The sequence below is a fragment of the Anolis carolinensis genome, chromosome 2 (assembly GCF_035594765.1).
Source record: "Anolis carolinensis isolate JA03-04 chromosome 2, rAnoCar3.1.pri, whole genome shotgun sequence".
NCBI lineage: Eukaryota > Metazoa > Chordata > Lepidosauria > Squamata > Dactyloidae > Anolis > Anolis carolinensis.
This window is the reverse complement of record NC_085842.1, coordinates 254,148,244-254,168,265: the sequence shown is the minus strand read 5'-3', so window position 1 is coordinate 254,168,265 and position 20,022 is coordinate 254,148,244. Positions and strand designations below refer to the sequence as shown.

Sequence of the window (20,022 nt, the reverse complement as noted above, 5' to 3'; positions counted from 1 at the left end):
TGGGTCCTGACATTTTGTTAGTTTCGGCCCATCTCTCTAGTCTGTCAAGATCGTTTTGAATTCTGCTCCTGTCTTCTGGAGTGTTAGCTATCCCTCCCAGTTTGGTGTCGTCTGCAAACTTGATGATCATGCCTTCTAACCCTTCGTCTAAGTCGTTAATAAAGATGTTGAACAGCACCGGGCCCAGGACGGAGCCCTGCGGCACTCCACTTGTCACTTCTTTCCATGATGAAGACGACGCATTGGTGAGCACCCTTTGGGTTCGTTCGCTTAGCCAATTACAGATCCACCTAACCGTAGTTTTGTCTAGCCCACATTTTACTAGTTTGTTTGCCAGAAGGTCGTGGGGGAAATCTAAGTTCCTATCTGTGATGACTCATGGGCCATGTAGTCCCGTTCCTAGCGCTGTTGTGACAGATGAAGAGGAAAACTTGGGTTTTCCACCGTTTCAGCCAGAATTGGAACTTTCCCAGCCAGAATTGGAGCCCTTGCACCTGCAGGAGGTTTGTCTTCCAGAAATCTGCCAAACAAGCCCTGAGTCAAAATCTCCCCCATTTTCTCGCCGTAATTATTATCAACAACAAAAAGGAGTTCAACAGGCTAATAGCAGAAGCCTGAGAATCGCAGCCAGGCATTCAGCTGATTAAGCCTGCTTCCATGAGAAACTTTAGGGAGTCATGCATCTGGACACAGAGATTGACTTTCGGTTCTGTTTCCCCAGAGAAATGTTCTTTGGTGGGAAAACGAGACCCTATTTAGGTTCTTTGCCCTGTAGGAATCTTGCGGAGTCAATTCGTCAGCTACTGGAGTAGGTTGTGTGTGGACAGCGCTACTCCCGCTTCCAAGCCTTCGTTCCCGCTTCCAAGCCTTCGTTCCCGCTTCCAAGCCTTCGTTCCTGTTTCCAGCCTTGTTTTGCTCCATGGACCTTGCCTTGCTTCCTAGGACTCAGCCTTGCTTTCCAGGACCTTGCCAAGTATTTACCACGGATCTTGTCCCTGTTCCTCGTTCCTTGTTGCCTTGTATCAAGCCTTGTGTTTCAAGAATCAAGTTTACTTTCTAGCCTTACATCAAGTTCCTTGGACTAAGAACCTTGTCATCTCCCCTCACTTTGCTTGGCAAAGTGAGCGTTTCGGTTATTGGATTACAACTTTGGACCTTAATATTTTATATTGGACATTGTTTTCCTGGACTATAATTGACCTTTCCTGAAAGGTCTTCTTCTGAACTATATTCTACACTTATTTTTATTGACTTTACATATTTCCTTAATAAAGATATTAGATAGATTCTGGCCTCTGTGTATGGTTATTGGTGCTCTGCAGCCTGGGTCGTGACACTATCCAGATGGATTACAAAAAGCTGTATATTTTAAAGTAAACACCATTTAGTCATTTTGCTGTCTTTTGACATGTTCTGTAATAAAAGAATGAACTGGGCGTAGGCTATCTTCATGGGCAGAATAATAGCATTCAAAAGGGCAGTCCTTCTAGAGTTCATTTATCTAATGTTGTCAAATATGTTACTGTAATAACAAATATTAATGAAATTGACAACTCAAATAACTATTTCATTTAAGAGGCAAGCTAGGATAAAAGCTTATACCAGGGGTCCCAAAACTAAGGTCTGTGGGCTGAATACGGCCTTCCAAGGTCATTTATCTGGCCCCTTCTTTAAACTTTAGACTTTGGGTTGCCTAAGTCTGAAACAACTTGGAGACAAACAATAACAACAACAACAACAACAACAACAGCAGCAACAACAACCCTAATTAACTTGACTGTTTCATCAGCCAAAAGCAGCCCCACACTTTCTGTTGAAGTTGACCCAGTAAGTAATGTTGCAAGCAGTAGTAGGAGTACCAGTAGAGGGAAAGGGGCTAATTGCGGGCAGGTGTCAGATGAAGAACAACAAAGGAAAAGGATCCGGGATATACTTATGGCACCTACTGATGAAGACACATTCGAAGGGTTTTCAAGTGGTGGGGAGTCGATGAGCGAGAAAGGAGATGTGGTGGATGGGAATAGAGGCACTAAGAGGGTTACTCGGGAGCAGGAATCAGATGAAGAACGGGAGAGGAAGAAGATCCGGGATATATTTACTGCTCCCACAGATGATGAGTCGTTTATGGGTTTCTCTGGGAATGATGGGTCTGGGAGTGATGAGGATGGGGAGAACACAATGGATTGGATTAAGGTACAAGAGATAAGGAATATATGTGCAGAGCCAACTTCTAGTGACACGTTTATGGGGTTTTCGGGACATGAGGATTGGCAAACGGGAGATACATCCGAGTCATGGGGAAACCTAAGTCTTGACAGAAGATGGATGAACTGGAGAGATGAAAACAGGGGTTCATGTGTGAAGACAAGGACAGCTGTAGAAGATGATGATGGGGTGGAGGCCAGCTCATCGTCAGATAATGATGTGTAAGTTAAAAGTAGGCTCTGAAATGGGGAATCTTTGCAGAAGGCAAAGTGTCAGTATCATGTGGTTTTGTCGCTGCATGTTTTCCTGTTGGGTTTTGGGTTTGGGTTCTACAGCCTGGTGTCCGTGGTTCTTCAACTTGGACTGGCTTATCATGAGTGTGACTTTCTCCCTTCCTGGACTCTTGGAGTGATTTGACTACAGCTCTGTTTGACCACCTTGGAAACGATGTTTGTTTGGACTTCCTCTATGGTGACTCTGGGACCTCGGCTGGCTTGGACAACTCCTCTTTGCATTTAACTCTTTGGGTGCAGCGCTGCTTGTTGGAACTCTTTTGTTACAGCGCTGTTAGCTTGCTGTTTGCTTTGACTGTGTTTTAATCCGGGTTTTCCTTCTGTTTAATCCGGGTTATTTTCCGTTTGTTTTTTGGAGCTCAGTTTGGGCAAATTCTTTGAGTTTTGGCCAGAGACACTGAAGTTAAGTGTCTCTGAGCATATTTTTGTTTTGCAATAAACCTTTTGTTGGACTAAAAGGTGTGTGTGGCTCTTTAAGGCCTCTGTGTCTTGACACTTTCCATTGAAGTATTGGTAAGTTTATGTTGGTTAAAATTATTCTTCATTTTAAATATTGTATTGTTCTTTCATATATATATATATATATATATATATATATATATATATATATATAGTACTACAAATAAGATATGTGCCATGTGCATAGGAATTCATTCATGTTTTATTCAAACTATAGTCTGGCTTCCCAACAGTCTGAGGAATCATAAACCGGACCTTGGTTTAAAAATTTGAGAACCCCTGGTTTATGCTTTTAGGCAGGATGTATTGGCTTAACAACACCTGTTTCTGAATATTCTTTTTTATGTTTTAGAGCTTAATGATTCCATCTAATAATTGAAAACTCAGTGGGAAAACATTGTGTAAGGTGTGCTATGACAAAAATGAGACTGCAATTCACATTAATATGAATCTGGAAAAATAGAAATTTCAATTTGTGTGCGAGGTTGGGTTTTCCCCGTTTTTAGCTAGCACAGTCATCATGTAAGGGATTACACTGAGCAACACATCTTTTGGTGCCTCAAATGTTAAACCTGTTTCTGGGTTTATATGATCTGCTGATTCCAAAAATTGTACTAATTTTCCCCTATCAGCTCTAGTTTTTGAGATACAGAACATGTGCCATATACCAGTCTACATTTGGTCACCCATAAAAAATCATGATGCTATACATTTTTTTAAAATCCAACTTTCTGAATCAGCATCCAGAATAATCCCCAGAACATACCTAAAAATGAAGACATCAAGATATTTTTTCATTAAGCTGTGTTATGGGTTAAGCAGCCCAACAACCTTCAAACCACCAGTTACCCACCTTAATGTAAAACATAAGCATTTTACTATAACAACAGTAAGTTTGCAAATATTAGGTCCTTCCTAACCACCACATCAGCTACAATGGGCATTCATACTATTAAAATTAAAGTTCCCCTGTCCTGATATGTCTGTTGATTCAAAAGGGCTGGCCCTCTGATGTTTCTAAGATTTATCTACAATACACAATAATTAAGTGTGAATTTCTTTCAGATGATGCTTGTGGATTGTGGGATTACTGTGTCACTTCAATCTAGAATTTAGTAGAACTAAGAGAACTTAGAGAACTACTATATTATAAGAACTACCATATAAACCTACATATAAGTCAACCTTATATATAAGTGGAGGGCAGGTTTGGGAGCCAAAATTATGGATTTTGATATGACTCGTGAACAAGTCAAGGGTTCTGTTATTTCTTTAGCATGAGCATTCTTCCTTGCCTGCATAACACTCTGTTTCATTCATATTAAGGGGCCATGACCAGGGAATGGATGTCATGATCCTGCCTTTAAGCTCCACTTTTTGTTTGCATGAATCATCCAGGCGTGTAGACTCCTTAAGCAAAACAAAGACCTTCTCAAAGCCAGCATTTAGGTAAATGCCTGCTTTTATTAAGGTTGTCATTTTCTCAGCCAGATTTTGATGGTTATTTCATGTTGGTCTCTGACTTAAAAATGGCAAAGAAATAATTAATTCCAGAAGTTAGAAGTGGTTTCTAATAAATTATTCAAATTACTTTTTATTTCTTTCCTAGATGAAGAAAGGCTTGTTATGTAACCTACTCTTCCATGCATTTCATTAGCACTTGGAACTGATATAATTTATACATTCTTTACACTTCCTCTGAATAACTAACTAGATGTTACATATTTTGAATCCATCAGGAGCATGCTTTGTTTATCAATATGCATTCCATTTGCAGGGGTTAAAGTTTATTTTTGATTTCTATGCAATTGCTTTAACATTTGTTCAAATATTTTACACATGTGTAAAATGTGTATAAAATATTTGAAAACAACTAGAGTTGAGAAACACACAATAAAAACAAATACATTATAGTACAATCTTCTACATGTCTTCACAATAGTAACTACTTTGGTGAGGCTTACTCCTTAGGTAATTAGGCATAGAATTGCAGACTTACAGCACAATCCTATACATGTTTGCCCAGAAGTATCCATTGCATACAGAGGGTGTTACCCCCTAATAGGTTTATACTAAATTTGTAGCCCAGAGGTTGGTTTTTACCTGACAATTATGCATTTTTGCTTAAGATAGAAAAATTGTAGCTACTTTCCATTTTGTTGTTTAAATCCACAGGTTGAGAACCACTGATTCTTATATTTCTTTTATAATTTTACAAGGCACCCAGGTGATATTGTCTTTCTTTTGAAACACTTTGCCCATTGTTTTCTTACCACAGAAGATACAGTAAGATGCAGAAGATGCAGTATCACTAAGGAGATAAAGATGGAATAGCTGAGAATTTGTTTGAGTGATGGAACTAAAACCTGTTCAATTGACTGCAACCTTCCCTTCAGAAGATACAATAGCCAGTTAGAGCTGCATAGCTTTGATTCACTTATGAAGCAACTCTTGGAATTTAAGCATTTCAGGCTGATAAATATGGTTGGTTAGCATGAAATATTATAGAATACGTAAGTCAGAAGTACAAAGAAGTAACATGTCACACAATCAACTTAACTTGAAAACTTGACAGCCATTTTAAAAATATTTCTTCCCAAGAACTGAAACACCATTTTCTGAAAGACCATTCCTATTATTAGGCTGTGGCAGCTGTTAAGAAAATTCACAGCAGACATACATGCAGGAAATACTATAATACAGGTAATGGAGGGTATCATCAGGGCTGTAGCTAGAGGTAGGGGCTAACCCCCCCTTAAAGATCTTAAAAGCTCACAACAAAAACAACAACAACAACAACAACAACAACAACAACAACATAATGATGTAACCCTTTTGGTTCTCCTTACACTGATATACGCTTACTTCCTTACATTCTGAACTCTCTCTCTTTCCTAGTCATGTTGCAAGCTCTCATACTGCAACCTCTCTTTCTGATTTCAGATGGACCTCTTCACATGAGCCCAAATTTGGTGGTGGCAACAGGTGTTTTTTACTTCAGCTCTGGAACCTGATGGCTTGCATCACACCCTGGAGAACAACTTTTGGGGCAACGCCACGGCAGAATTGCCACGAAAAAAACCCTGCCACCACCAAAAAATTGCCAGAGGAGTTTGACGGGAGGCTTCCCATCTTTTCATTAGGAAAGATGGGTCGAACTGGCCCAAGATGGCTTCTCCCTGTGTGCTGAAGTAGGGGAGAAGCCAGGATGGTGCAGGGTGTGGGGCAACAGGTCCCCACATCCCCTGAGTGGGTGCCATCACAATCTTTGCAATATGCAGTGATACCCAATAATTCCAACAGCACATGTGACAAGGTCTTATAGTTTCTATTATATATTTTTTCTTTTACTTAAAATAGTATTTACTGCTTTTTGCAAGCAACGGTTTCCACATATATCCAACAATGTCTCAATGGAATGTATGAAATGATAAATGAGTTATCTATTAACTGTGTTGTCATTTCCTGCCTTCCCTAAAGAAGATGGAGTGGCGATGGAACAAGGCAAGCAGACAAATTCTTTTCATCTCTATTTTTCCAACTCACTTGTTACTCTTGCATCATTTTACTGACTGCCTTGCTTGTCAATCACACTTCTCATAGCTTTCTGGAATGGCTCTGCTGGTTTTTGTTTTTGTTTTACTTTTCAATCACAGTTTCTGCACCATTGGCTTTACATTCTGCTTTCTGCAAAAGGGAATGGACAAGAAGACTTTAAACAAGAAGTCTGTATATGTATATCTCCTGAGTCTTATTTCAACCTCTTTTATGTTTTTTTCAAATAAATAGAGAATGTGGTAGCAATTAAACAAGCAACCAACATTCTAAAATGACAGTTTAATCTGAGGCTACTACACATTCACCCATCATGGATATGCATATCCACATACACCTATTCATGCATATACCACCACCCATATCAAGAACTCTTTAAAAAGCTAACCACGAGTCAGCCATGGCATGCAGTACACTTATAGAACAAACTGGGAACTTCTAGTGCTTCCCAAAACCCAGTGAGTGGCTGTCTCAGCTCATGGGAAAGGTGCTACTTCCAGGCATCAAACCATCTAAGGGAGCCTATTGTTTCTCTGTCAAGCACCACTTGCACGAGGGGGTTTCAGATACTTCTTTGTGGCTAGACATTGTGAAACCACTTTGGGCAATTGAGAGTTATGCGAGCACAGTGCCAGTGCCACCACTGAATCCAGGCCTTTTCTACCTAAGAGGCTGCAGTACTGATTTAGGAAGAAGATGTAGTGGCTTGTTTATATAGCAGATGAACCACAATAAGAGAAGCATAGACATAATAGATATAATGCTACTTAGTTATGTCCAGATGATGGAAAATTATTTCATTAGTTCCATATCACAAGTCCTGTCCACTTTGCTTTGATTGTCTAATTCTTTTTTAAATCACCTGTTTCTTGCAATGTAGTATCTATAGCAGTGTTGTTCAACCTTTAGTCTTCCAGATGTTTTAGACTTGAGTTCCCAGAATTCCTGAGCACTGGGTTTCTTGGAGTTGGAATTCCAAACACTTGGAGGACCAAAGGTTTGATACCACTGATCTACATCATACTGAAGTTTTTGTGTAGATCATATATCTACAAAATACTTTCTATAGATACCTCAGAGCAAGAGAACACTGCCAACTGTATATGGAAAAAAGACCTATGTGTGCATACATTGATGTCAGCAGATCCCTCCACACAGTTTCATGACAGAATGTTCTAGTCTTTTGCATCACATATAGATGATCTGAGAAATGCATTTTCCCCTCAACACTTTTGTACAAACTGTAAATCCTGAAGAAATGTCCATAAAATATTATGCCAGCTGATATCCAAACTAGTTTTTTCATCTCTGTTCTGGCCTCTGTCCAAGTACCATTTGCTACAAGTTTATTCTCATACCAAGTGCTATTAGAAAACAACTTTCTCAGATTCAAAACCTTCCTCTTTTTAGTTGGGAAAGTATGTAAACATGAAGAGATCCTTGAAGTCAGTCTCCTATGGTCTCCTTTTTTCACTTGCCAGTTTCTACTTGTACATCACTCACAAAGCACTTGGCACACATGTGTTTAGAAGGGTTTCATCAATTATTTTCTGCTTCAAATTGTCAAGACTCCTGATAAGTTCCAAAAATTTGTCAACCACTTCCCATGATAAAAAGCTTGTCAAGAAAGCCCAGCAGAATCCATCTGAATCATCAAAGCTATTATCCAGCAATCAAACTGTCACCAAAGCAGTCATAAAAGAATCAAGTGGTTTTCAGTCATGACCATAGCCATCTCTTGAAGAAAAAAATGAAAAGCAACTTAGAATGACATTGCTCGTGTTCCATTTGATTTCAGATTAAAAAAACAATGATCAAAGTCAATAAATTTGGGGCATACTCAGCTTTTTAATATATTTTTAAAACAACAATAAATGCTCAAAGAATTTTGTTTTGTTTTCAAGTTAGGCCTTGCAAATACTGTCACCAGTTTTTCCATTAATCATACGATAAGATTGTACATCAGTACCCCATCTACCTATTGGTTACAGGTGAGACCCATCTGGAGCATCGGTTCATTTGTCCACTATAGTCTGTATCCAGTTCCAGATTATTATTATTGGTGCATCCACTGTGGCCAATATAGAATGTAAACAAATTTCATCCAAAGATATTTCTATGTGAATTTGTTACATCCTTAGCTCTGCCCCTCGATAGGTGGTATGCATACAAAACTGTCTCTTGGACATCAGAGGAATTGTCATCCTTCACCAAGACAATCCTACTCAAAAGTTGCATCATTCAAAATTTGATAACTTTTATATCTCACCTCAAAATTGGTCTACATCTCTGAATCACAGAGATTCATTTGAAGGGTTTTTCTTAATTATTTTTCTATGTGATCCACTGGCCTTTGTTTCATGTCAGGAGCAACTTGAGAAACTGCAAGTCATTTCTGGTGTGAGAGAATTGGCCGTCTGCAAGGACGTTGCCCAGGGGACGCCCGGATGTTTTGATGTTCTTACCATTTTTGTGGGATGCTTCGCTCATGTCCCTGCATGGAGCTGGAGCTGATAGAGCGCGCTCTCCCCAGGTTGTATTCGAACTGGCAACCTTCAGGTCAGCTAGATGTAACTGGGGCAGACTCACTGAAATAAATAAGGTCTGATAGCGGCTTCTACTAATTCAAGTTCTACTCATGCCTGCAGGACCACTCTAAATGGGACCAGCAGAGAATTTTGCTAAATGATTGATCGCCATGTTACTCCTGTCTGGCAAATGAAAACAAATAAAACACTATCTTTTTCCATGAAATATACAAATACTAGTGCTTCTGGATGGGAATTTGTAACCATATCATATGAACCTCAGCTAAAGGAGTGCCTCCCACAATGGATGGCAATATTGTTTCTGTCTTTAGTACTTCATTTTCAGAAATGGTCACTTGAGACAGCATAAACTCAAAGTCAAGTAGCTAGGCGAGGACAGCAGACTACATACAGTCTGCCAATAACTTCATACTCATGTCTGGCACAGTACTTAATCAGCCCTCCTTTGTGGCACTGTTTCAATATTCGCAAAATCTTTTTTCAAGTAGATTGAGAAACAGTACATTTTCTCCTTACATATGAGGTTTAAAGCAGCTCTCAATTAAAAACATTCTTACATAAACTATTTATTTGTATTCTTGTGAGAAACCCTTGGTGAAACAGAAGTTAAATAAGAAGTAGTGAGATGAGAATTCAAACTGTCTACAGTCTCATCAATCAAAATGTTTAAAGGCGGCTTTTTTCCCTGACACGTTCAAAATAAATTTTCATTCTACTGATGCACAGAATCATATATGTTTAAGGCAAGTTCTGTCTCCATTCAAAAGAATTATTATTCAAAAGATTTATGGCACTAAAAAGTGGGGAAAACAGAAAGCTCTACCGCAGAGAGATAATGTTCTTACATTGTTAAAAATTTTGTCACTTCAGGGGAAATCAGACTAAGATACCATATTCTAACCTATTATATTTTTCTTCCAAAATTATTGTTTCTCCTCAAATGGTTTTGTCTATAACTGTGTATTTATAGCTTGGCAATCATATACTTCCAAGTGGCTACTCTTTCAGCCTTTGGAACCTTATGGAGTCTAACCTTCCTGGTTTCCCAAGGTGAAAGAATTTCAGTCTGGAGCTGAAGTTATGGATTGAAAAAGAAAACAATCAATAACTTCCAATTAAGTACTACTGATAATTTCATCAGGATACGGTGAACAATTAGGAGTTCAGACTGTTTCTCTTATAATCAGGATGGAATTCAAACATGATACTTAGACTTTAATAATTGATATTTGCATTCCCAAATATTAAATACAATATAAAGTTATAAATTGAGACTTGAGCTATTGAGTCAATAGATTCATTTTTTTAAATAAAATGTAATAGGCAATGTATCAATTTTGAATTAAAGCAATTCATTCTATATAACACTAATCTTCAACACCGTATGGAAAGTACTACTGGTGCATAATGTCATCGTTATGATTATTTCTGCTGTCAGCTTTTTTAACCATAGAAGACCAGCTTTCTTTAAATTGCACTGGGTTTTGATTTGTTGGTGGGACCAATTTAAAGTGTTGAATATACAACCTATAATGACATAAATGGTTTTCCATTTCCTCCTTTGTTACAAGCATGCCTATAGGTTTTGCTAGTACCATTGCATTCCCCCAGCTGCACTGACCATTTAATGCAGTTCAAAGCTAGCTTCAAACTGTGGCAGCCAGACAACACCCACAAAAGCATGTAAAGAAAGTCCTCAATGTGCATCAGTGCTCTGTGGTTTGTGTAATCAACATTCCAACCTCACACTGATTCCAGGGTTTCCTGTGTAATCATCTACATTCAATACCAGTTTGAAACTGTATTAAATGATCAATGTAGATGGAGCTCATGTTCTGCAACCAAGAGAAATGTAATGGTTATTGATGTGGGACCAGGATAAATGTAACAACAGCAGATGAGTGGCAGATCCCCCATGATAAACTGATTGATATTTTATGTATTTTATGTATGAGTTTATGACATTTTTATTCCAATCTTTTAATTAGTTTTTATGATATTTATTTTGTTTAATATACCAGCCTTCTACTGGTATGAACTAATTTGGATAGTCTTCTTAGAGTCGAAAGTTAGTATAGAAATGTTCTATGAATAAAAATAGGCAAAAGAAATTCAGTCAAAATAAGAGAAATGAAATTTATATCAGATCATTCAGGTTTTGCTCAATATTTAGACCCAAGGCCTAAATATTAAGTGAAGGTTTTTCTTCTGTTTTATAGTAATGGCAGTCATTATGCAAAATCACAACAAGCAGACCACCATAATCCCTTTGAAATGTATCTGAAAAACAAATAATTAGGTATTCAAACCTTTGCAGCTACATTATATCCAGTTGTTGCAATGTGTTATCAAGGGGTTTGTTTGTTTTTGTCAGGGAAGGGGAAAACTTGCTTGAAGAAATTAATGTGTGTGTGTGTTTTTTTTCAAAAGTAAACACCACAAATGTAGCTTTCTTTGTCTAAAGAGGGCCCAAAATAGGAAAACAAAGTTTAGTATTTGGATTTGAAAAATTAAAAAATGAACCTTTACTGTATAGAATCATAGAATAGTAGAGTTGGAAAAGACCTCATGGGCCATCCAGTCCAACCCCCTTTACTTACTTTATGCAATGAAGTTTAAAAGCTTATGGCATTAACAAACACAGTATCTCCAAAAGTAAGTCCATGCATTTGTCACTGGCTATTCATGTCTTTTATGTATATCAACATTCATTGCGCTTGTAAGAGATGTCTTCAATAATTAAAGCATCGTGACAATTTTTAATATAACAAGAGGGCAATTTGTCAAACTACAATATCCACCCAGTGAAATTAAAAAATTTTTTTACAAGGCTATAGTAGTAGCACCCAGGAATCCTTTATTTGTGGAGAGATCTAGATGATAAAATGATAGAATATTACTTGTTTCATTGTAGCTCCCAAGTGAAACCATTCAAATATATCACCAGTGAGCTATAGTCCATTTGGGACACTGGGACTTCCCTTCTCATCACAATTTCATTGCCAAATTCGCCTGCATCAAGCATGAAGTGATAAAATGTAGAGAAGACAAGGAATTATATACATATTTTATCTAGTTTCCAATACTCATGACAGAAGCTTTGAAACGCATATTTCTGAGGTGACATGAAGATATGTAAAGACTTTATACATGACATTAGATCTTTAATGATTCGTTATTCAAGATAACACTATCTGATAATAAAGCAAGCAAATGGACATGTACAACATGCATTCATGTGCCTCAAAATCATTGAAGAAGGATCCATAAACATGCATTTATATATATTTATGGGACTGAGGTTCCCAGAGCAGGAGTAGGAAAAACCATTGTTTGATAATTAACCAAGAAATGTTGATGGATACCTAAGAGGTTGGGAGCCGCAGTGGTGCAGTGGGTTAAACTGCCAAGCTGCAGAACTTGCTGGTCGGAAGGTCAGTGGTTCAAATTCGTGTGATGGGGTGAGCTCCTGTTCTTAGCCCCAGCTTCTATCAACCTAGCAGTTAGAAAATATGCAAATATGAGTACATCAATAGGTACCGCTTCAGTGGGAAGGTAATGGCATTCCATGCAGCTATGCCAACCACATGACATAGAAGGCATCTACAGAGAACGCCGGCTTTTTGGCTTAGATATGGAGATGAGCACCACACGCTAGAGTCGGACTTGACTAGCCTTAATGTCAAGGAGAAACCTTTGCCTTTTATTTATGAGGTGTGCAGATCACTCCGTTCAGCCTATTTATCTAGGAATTAATTAAAATAATTTTTGGTTCCAAAACATCAGGCTGAAGATTCAGAACTGGTTTTTGACAAATTAACAGAGTTGCTGAAATTAGCAGGGCCTGAATTCTTCTGAACTTCCCATCATTCTTGCAAGATATCTCAGGGAGTTCTGTAAATTTCCTAAATCAGTAGAGTGGAAAGTATTTCAAAATGATGGACCGAATTTCAAAGCAACATATTTCATGATGGCAACATGTTACCATTACACAAAATATTACAAATGATCAAGTGATCAAGTTTCACTAACTATTTTGTACCAGAAAAAAATCTAAAAAATATCTCCACAAATGGAAAATATCACATTAGGCCTTGTATTGTCATCTTATGAATGATTGAGGCTAGGGGCTGTTTGTGCACTGGAAGGGGCATCTAGCAATAACCACATGAAACTCTATGCCCCACCCTTTCAAATTTCATTCATTCAAAATCAAAATTGGCCGACGTATAAAGAATTATTGAATTTAACTTTGCACACAAAAAACCCCCCACAGTTAAAAGAAATTCAAGAAATCCAACTATTAAATAAAAACGTATCCTGGTATCAATATCTCCAAATTAAAGATTTGTATAGAAATGATAAATCTGAAGGTTTCGAAACAGAACAGGGCTTTTGGGAAAGAGTTTGCCATTTGAATAAGAATGTCATATCCATACTGTATAAAAAAAACTATTAGAGTGGGAATTAGAAGCAGAGGGGATAACTAATGCAATGCTCCAATGGGCAAAAAACATCGGCTGTCCGATTTACCTATATGAATGGGAATCGATTTGGAGGAAAAAAATTAAATACACATATTCCACGGACATGAAAGAAAACTGGTTGAAAGTAATGCATAGGTGGTACTTAACTCCAAAGAAGATCGGATTTATGTATAAGAATACTAATAACAAATGCTGGAGATGCAAATCTCAAGTGGGTTCGTACCACCATATGTGGTGGAGCTGTAGAAAGATAGCAAAATTTTGGACAGTGATGTTAGACGAAAGCAATAAAATTTTAAATACAAATTTTACGAAGACGCCTGAATTCCTCCTGCTAGGGCTATATGATAAATTAGATAATATAGATTTAAATACAGACAAACTATTTACCTTCTTTATCACTGCAGCGAGGATGGTGATCGCAAAACAGTGGAAAAGTGGGAAAGCCCCAACAAAGGAAGCCTGGCTGACCAAATTGACTGAAATAAAGGATATGGACAAACCTACCTTCCTGACAAGAAAGAGCAACGGAAGAGCTATGAGGGCCACGGATTGGTCAAACTTTGAGGACTACCTTAAGAAAGTACTATAAGAATTATCTAATTGGAACTGTATGATTTTTTTTAAATAGTTTTTATTGATTTTGCAGTTATAGTTTACAGTGAGATTGTGTGAGCCATACATTCCAGAAAAAAAAGGTGGGAGAAATAGAGTGAAAGGAGAGAGACAGGGGGGGGGGGGGAGAAAAGAGAGTCACAGACCAAAGCAAGAAAAGGGAAAAAACACCAAACATATTCTTGGCTAGAAGGGGGAATTAATGATAAAAGTAAAAAAGGAAAGGACACGGAAAGTTACATAACATATATACATAAACAGAACAAAAACAGATATAATAATAAAATCCAAAAGAGTGACTTCCATCTCTTCCACTGCTACTTTAAGAAGTTTGTTTTTTACTTCTTTTCTATTCTTTTACTTTCCTTCTCTCTATTTGGTGACCGCGTCTTCATAAAGCTTTCGGTTGATGTACCAACCTTCTTTACAAATTATATTAGCACCCTCATTTGCATTTCTACCAAATATTTTTTAATCGGATCCCAGTTTGTTTGCTTTTTTGGAATACCATAATTGTTTTTTAGTAAGTACGTCAGTTTATCCATATTCATTATTTCCATTACCTTAATTAACCAACAGCCTAATTCAGGAGTTTCTTTCTTTTTCCAGTATTTGGCATATGTAATTCTAGCCGCCGTAGTAAGATAATTGAAAAGCATCTCTTTGTTTTTGTTATTTTCAATGTTGAGCATCCCCAGGAGAAAGTATTTAGGATCTAAGTCTAGTTTAATTTGCAACATCTTTTGTATTGCCTGATGGATTTCTTTCCAGTATTTCTTCGCTTTTTTACAAGTCCACCAACAGTGGAAGAACGTTCCTACTTGGTCTTCGCATTTCCAACATTTGTTTGAGGGTTTTTTGTAATATTTTGATACTTTTTGGGGGGTCAAATACCAGCGGTAAAACATTTTAATCCAATTCTCTTTCAGTTCTGTTGCATATGTGATTTTTAATCTGGAGTTCCAGGCCCTCTCCCATTCTTCTAAATAAATTTTTTTCCCCAGATTTTTTGCCCATTTGATCATACTGTCTTTTACTGGTACCGTTTCTGTCTCCCATTCAATTAGTTTTACATATATTGTGGATATTTGTTTCCTTTCTAATTTCATCACTTTGTCCCAAAATCTTTCTGTTTCTTCAAATCCCATTTTTTTATCTTTATTGTAGTATTCTTTTAATTGTCTATATTGGAACCATCCTACAATACTAAATTCATGGTTAATCTCTTCTTGGCTTTTCATAGTATATGTCCCATTTTCTTTAGTTAATATATCTTTATATCTCGGCCAAATTTCTCCTCGTGTTTCTCTCCTTTGGCATGCTTCTAGTGGGGAGATCCATTTTGGAGTTTTCAAATATAATTTCTTTTTATATTTTTCCCAAATTTTTATCAGCGATGATCGAATAAAATGGTTACCAAAATTTTTTTCCGTTGATTTTTTATTATACCACAAGTACGCATGCCACCCTCCCTTAAATCTATTCCTTCTAATGCTATGATTTTTGCATTTCCCAATGTGGACCAGTCTCTCACCCAATTTAGGCCACTCGCGTCGTGGTAAAGTTGGAGATCTGGGAGACCCAGACCTCCTCTTTTCTTCTCATCTATCAGGTAGATTCTTTTAATTCTCGGTTTTTTTCCCCTCCAAATGAACTTGCTTATTTCTTTGTTCCAATTTTTGAATTTTTGGGTATTTCTGATAATCGGTATGTTTTGAAATAAGAATAGTAACTTAGGTAAGATTGTCATTTTTATTACCGATATTCTTCCTAATAATGATAATTTTGCATACCTCCATCTTTCTAAGTCCCTTTGTATTTCTTTCCATTTGAGATCGTAGTTGTTTTCTAATAATTGTGAATTTCTTGCTGTTATTGTTATACCTAGGTATTTTATTTTCTTCCTAATCTGAATCCCAGAAATTTTTGTTAAATCTTTTTGTCTTTTTTCTGTCATGTTTTTTGTTAGTAACATGGTCTTATCCATGTTTATTCTTAACCCCGAATTGTCCCCAAATTCTCTTATTTTGGAGAGCCAATATTGAATTGTATTTATAGGGTCATCTATTACACAAATAAGATCGTCTGCAAACGAACTATATGATTTTTCACTTGGAGGATAGCAAAGAAAAGGTGAGACGTTAAATAATTTATAGCAGTGGTGGACAGTGCTCTGAGGCCTAGAGACCACATATTGCCCATTATCTGGCCCTGCCAGATTGGGGCAGTTGGGGATGTTCACCTGTTCCCAAATCATTGCTTCTCTCAGCTGAAGCAGTACGTATTATGAATTCAGTGGTTCAATTACATTAAGCAAGGAAGTACCCATTTCATGTGGCATGCTCACAAGATGAAAGACAGACTCGGCTTACTGTAACTGCATTAAATTAATTGCTGCTGAACTTGAACAAACTCCAAGGTCCATTGCCACAGCACCTTTCTGCTAATAAATTAAGGGCACAATTTTGGGTAGAGAAGGAGTATGGTATAATCAGATTGTCTTCAGTGTTATTAAATTTCTTTATTAATTAGGCAACTCATGGGCCTTTAAACAGTAATTACTTTCTTTATCTTTGATAAAGTAAAGTGGTTATCTGATTAATCTGCTATATTGCTTATCTGCACTGAAAAAATAGCAAGAAAATGCTTCATGTAGAAAAAGTTCAGGGAGATCAAACTCTTGTATGCAAGAAGCAGAATATCATAAAAAACCTTTGCTGCAGAAGCATCGGGCAGCTCACAACCTCAAATCCACTGCTGGCTGTCCCCACAATGTACACTGAATTCTAATGAGTATTACAGGTTTTCTTGCAAAGTTGAGGGATACTTCAAGTTTGCTGAAATCTCTGGAATATGTGGGCTTCAAGGTAGTCTGAACAAATGTAATTTAATTTATCCACTGTCCAGACAGACACAGCACTATCCTTTTTCCCCTGTGCTGATCAGCACTCATACCTGTGTCACTGCAGTCGCTCCAAGCCAGCCAATAGAGCTCCATCAAAGTGGCTAGCCATCCCAGTCATGTCTGTAATATCAGAATGGGGCATCCGCTGTACCAGCAAGAAGAAGAGGGTCAATCTACCATCCACCTTGTTGTTGTGCAGCCACTCCATTATGGCATTACAGATGTCACAAAGTTTCCCATGGATGACTATGAGTAGTAGCAGTGAAATAGAGGGCAACATGATGGTCCAGCAGAGACTAATGCAGTGGTTTCAGTCCTTTGTGCTTGACTGCCATCATGGTCATGCCTGGGCAGCATAGAACATAAAAACTCTGGACTAGCTCGATCTTAGTGCTGGTGGAAACCCAATAAATCTATGGACAGATTTACTATAGACACTCATTTAATATTTATCTTCCCATTGTCTTCTTCAAGGAGGCTCCTTGACATTCAATTATATTAAAGTGGGGAAGTCTATTCTAATGTTAAGACTTATATTAAAATCTATCTTTATCCGTCATAGGGGCAAGATTTTTTTTTTTTGTTAGCAACATATCACATAATTTTATTTATTTATTTATTTATTTGCAACATTTATACCCTGCCCTTCTCACCCGAGGGGACGCAGGGCGGCTTACAAAAATTGGCAAAATTTAATGCCCAAAATGCAATCATAAAAACAAAACAATATAAACAGATCCATTAAAAACATTGTTAAAACACATTATAAAAACCTTAAAAACGTATATATAATTAATTCCATTCATCCGAGATCCTCATGCTTCATCCTTAAATCTGACTCCTTAAATTTAGTCAGAGATTAGTCTTCTACTCCTGGATGACTACTTTTCCAAATGATCATGGGACACAATCTAAATCTCTCTCCAACCATGGAGATCTGATGAAATTGTGCACATAATTTGCATACATCCGCCACTTCATTGATGCTGTACCTAGAGCTAGAAGGAAAAGCATTCACATCCATGGCAGAACAGTGCATTGCAGAAAAATGTGCAACATGATCTCTTCCCAAATGATCAGAGGTACTGACTGGTTGAAGCCACTGAAACAGCAACCTGGGAAAAATGCATGGGTTAGTGCACATCACTAACAGCTTTCTGCCCCAAAACCAGGTCTGATTGTAATTGTAATTTTTTCTGACAATTCTGAATTATATACAATGATGAGATGGACATATTCAGCAACATAAGAGCACATCATAACAATTCCAATGCCCAAGTATTTCCTAAAGAGCTCAGAGAATTGTACACTACTATGTCATGGTTCTTAGCTTCTGATATTTGTTCTGACCACAAAATAACTTTACCTCTTTTTTTTGAAAGTTTTTTTTAAAACTTTTTTTCATTCTATTTTCTTGAGTTTTTCCTGAAACCATGATATGGCATTAATCTAGAGGGTAGAGCATGCTTGCAAAGGTTGCAAATTGAATACTGTACTTGCATGCATATATCTGATTTATGATTATCGAAAGAATACATAAAATAAATATTTTGTAGCATTCACTTGGGAAAACCAGATATTACCCTGTTTAAATCCCATTTGAAAGGAAATGAATTTTAAATACTTTAGAACACTTAAACAAACTATTGTAAAATGCATGAAAGTATTATGTATTAAGTTATAGCACTGCCATTCATATTATTACAGTGCAGGGGCTGGGAGACTTCCCATTAATATCCAATATTCAGTGCTTTATGCCTCTGCTGTAAAAATGCACATTGAAGTGAAAAGGGAAACAAGAAAGGCTTTCTCAATAACATTTCATTTCAAAAAAATAAATTCAGAACTGTCTATCAAATGGTGAATGCAAAACAGAAAGCTAATGTTAAACTTGGGGAAAAAACAACTCTAGCTCCATAAATCTCACATACACAACTGTGCATAAATCAATTTCTCTTTGGGGAAGAGTAACTTTTGTTGATGGACAGCTACATGGAAATTTATTTCCATGAATTTCAAACTCATTGGTTAAATATGTGTATATAGGTGATGAAATCTCTCCCCCCCCCACCCCCTCACAGTATACATATATTAATGATGTACTAGTTAGAGCATTGGACTATGACTCTGCAGACCAGGCTTCAATTCCCCACTTGGGCATAGAAACCTGTTGGGTAGGATTAGGCAAGCAACAAACTCTCAGTGCCAGAAATCCGCCACGATAGACTCACCTTAGTTGGAAATTACTTGGAAGCAGACGACAACTGTAAAAATCAAAGTCATCTGTATGATTTGTGCTTCACTTTCTCTTGTCTCCTAGATAAACTACCAGCTAAACCCAAATTAGTTATGGAAGAAAATGTTATATTAAACTGTTTTGATGAAAATTGAGTATTTACATATCTGTAGAAGTTCAGGAACATGTAACTATTGGTATTAGTGGCATGCTAGAGCTCTCTGGGTAAGAAGTCCCTAAACCACAAATCTTAACACATTGCTATGACAGTTGAAGTTGAATCTGTCACGGTTTGCAAAGATACTATATGTATGTTAACTGGAAAATCAAATGCATGAAGCCGATTGGCAGAGTTTGTAAGGACCTGGGGAATTGGTTTGTAACTCTTGCTGTTCTGCTGCTGAAGAACCAGTCTGAACAGGTTTCTGTGTGTGTGTGTGTGTGTGTGTGTGTGTGTGTGTGTGTGTGAGTCTACTGAGTACTGGCTGGAAAGAAGATAGCTCTGTACTCAGAGAGGCCTGGCTATTTCTGAGGCCTTGTTTGCTGCCAATCTTCACTGAAGCAGATTTATGGACTAAGAAAGGACTGCTTATGACTGCTGATTTCTGTAAGCAATCAGAGAGACTATTGTAAATACCATTATTGATCTCTTGGATTTAGTAAAAGTTCCTGTGTTATTTCTTCTGCAAAGCTGAGTGGGGCATCATTCTGCAGGGTG

At 37.4% G+C, this 20,022-nt stretch overlaps 1 long non-coding RNA gene across 1 annotated transcript in view; it reads right to left on the bottom strand.

Annotated features, from left to right (window-relative positions):
• The window catches only part of LOC134296633 (uncharacterized), a 73,420-nt gene that overhangs the window by 27,003 nt on the left and 26,395 nt on the right, over positions 1–20,022 (bottom strand). The window contains exon 2 of the long non-coding RNA XR_010003439.1: positions 12,427–12,557. This is a non-coding gene — a long non-coding RNA (uncharacterized LOC134296633). The remainder of the gene's footprint in view (positions 1–12,426; positions 12,558–20,022) is intronic.